General features: G+C 41.8%; 1 protein-coding gene across 1 annotated transcript in view; it reads right to left on the bottom strand.

The window, feature by feature from the left end:
- FBXO11 (F-box protein 11) overlaps positions 1-1,358 on the bottom strand; it is a 36,594-nt gene extending 35,236 nt beyond the window's left edge. Inside the window, exon 1 of the mRNA XM_008070520.2 lies at positions 1,207-1,358. The gene's annotated coding sequence lies outside the window, so the exon portion shown is untranslated. The remainder of the gene's footprint in view (positions 1-1,206) is intronic.
- Positions 1,359-2,378: the final 1,020 nt, after the last annotated feature.

Below are 2,378 nucleotides of genomic sequence, written 5' to 3'. Positions count from 1 at the left end.
AAATTTTTTGCCTTGTGTACAACTTCTGAAAATTTTTTGCCTTGTGTACAAATTTTTCATAACAGCGTAGTTAATAGTGAGGAGAAATTGTAAATAATGTAAATGTCCAGAAACGTAACGTCTGCTTGGAGGGTTGTGGTACAACCACTAACAGTGCTTTTGCAAAGAGTTTTTAATAACATGGAAAAATGTTATGTTATAAAAAGTTAAAAGAGCAGAATACAAAATTTTATATGCTGTATAATTTTAACTATAATAAATGAAAGAATCTATAGGCAAAATAACTAGAAGGAAATATGACAAACTGTTAATAGTAAATTTATTGAAGCTATAGGTTATCTTTTTTCTTTATACTTCTCTGTGTTTTACAACAGGTATACAACGCGTGGTAGCGCGTGCCTGTAGTTCCGGCTACTCAGAAGGCTGAGGTGGAAGGATCGCCGGAGCCCAGCAGGTCGAGGCTGCGGTGGCCGGGAGCGGCCAGTGCCCTCCAGTCTGGGTGACAGAGTGAGACTCCAACTCACACAAAAAAATAAAAAATTAAAAAATAAATAAAAAATTTTATTTATCATAGAGTTATAGAGTTGTGGGGTACAAGTCAGGAGTAGGTACATAAGTAATCTATGTGCGGGTGAAGTTTGGGCCTCCAACTGGTCCTCACTCCCCTGGTTTAGGAACAAGTACCCTTTAAAAATTTTTTTTGGGGAGGGGGTCTTACTCTGTTACCTACACTAGAGTGTAGTGACATGATCATGGTTCACCACAGCCTTGACATCCTGGGCTTGGGCGATCTTCCTGAGTCAGCCACCCAAGTAGCTGAGACTGTAGGCGTGCACCATTACACCTTGCTAATTTTTTTGGGGGGGGGGGCAGGTAGAAATGAGGTCTTACTACGTTGCCCAAGCTGGTCTTGTACTCCTGGGTTCAAGTGATCCTCCTGCTTCTACTTCCCAAAGTGCTAGGATTACAGGCGTGAGTCACTGCACTCAGCCTAGAACAATTAGTGAAAGTTGAATGGAGTCTAAAGATTAGATAGTAATAATGTATCAATGTTACTTATCTGATTCTTTTTTTGAGTTAGAGTCTCACTCTGTCGCCCAGACTGGAGTACAGTGGCATGCTCACAGCCACTGTAGCCTCGACCTGCTGGGCTCAGGTGATCCTTCCACCTCAGCCTTCCAAGTAGCTGGAATTACACGCACGCACCAGCATGCCTGGCTAATTTTTTGATTTATTGTAGAGATGAGGTCTCGCCAAGTTGCCCAGGCTGGTCTCAAACCTGTGAGCTCAGGCAATCCTCTTACTTCAGCTTCCCAAAGTGCTGGGATTATAGGCATGAGCCACCGTGCCTGGCAATTATCTGATTTTTATAGCTGTAGTATAATTATTTAGAATATCCTTATTTGTAGGAAATATACACCAAAGCATTAGGAGGTGACAGAATAACAGATTGGCAACTTAACTCTTCAAGTGTTATTAAAGGAGTTTCTTTGCATTGTACTCCTAACTATTTTCTAAGTTCAGATTAAAAACAAAAAAGCTATTAAGTTCTGGCTAGGCACTGTGGCTCACACCTGTAATCCCAGCACTTTGAGAGGTCAAGGTGGGAGGACTGTTTGAGCCCAGGAGTTCAAGATAGTAAGGCCTCGTCTCTACAAAAAAATTAAAAAGTTAGCTGGGCATGGTGGCATGCACCTGGTAGACCCAACTATTCAGGAGGTTGAGGTGTCCGGATTGCCTGAGCCCAAAAGGTCAAGGTTGTGGTAAGCTGTGATTGTGCCACTGCCTCCAGCCTAGGTGACAGAGTGAGAGATCCTGACTCAAAACAAAACTTAATGAATTTGAGTAATATACTTAAAAAATTTTATTTTATTTTATTTTTAAGTTGGAGTCTCACTCTGTCACCCAGACTGGAGTGCAGTGGCCACTCCCAGCCACCGCAGTCTTGCTGGGCTCTAGCGATCCTTCCGCCTCAGCCTTCCAAGTAGCTGGAACTACAGGTGCACGCCACCATGCCCAGCTAATTTTTTGATTTATTGTAGAGATGAGGTCTCGCCAAGTTGCCCAGGCGGGTCTCGAACCCGCAGGCTCAGGCAATCCACTCACCTCAGCCACCCAAAGGCACGGGATTACAGGCTGAGCCACCAAGCCTGGCTTAAAAAATTTTAAATTCTTCTTGGATATGGACATCACAGATACATTCTAAAGAAGAAATACAATCAGGAAAAATTACTGCAATTCTTATCACAAATGGGTAATTTCTGAGTACCTACAAATCAATATGGAAAAGATCAACAATTCAATAGAAAATTGAGCCAAGGATGTGAATAATTCAGAATTAAGGAAATATAAATAAAAAGTACAAGGAATTACTTTTT

Source organism: Carlito syrichta, unplaced genomic scaffold (assembly GCF_000164805.1).
Source record: "Carlito syrichta isolate Samal-C Ts95f unplaced genomic scaffold, Tarsius_syrichta-2.0.1 Scaffold313473, whole genome shotgun sequence".
NCBI lineage: Eukaryota > Metazoa > Chordata > Mammalia > Primates > Tarsiidae > Carlito > Carlito syrichta.
Note: the sequence above shows the minus strand (reverse complement) of the source record. Positions and strands in the feature narration are given on the sequence as shown.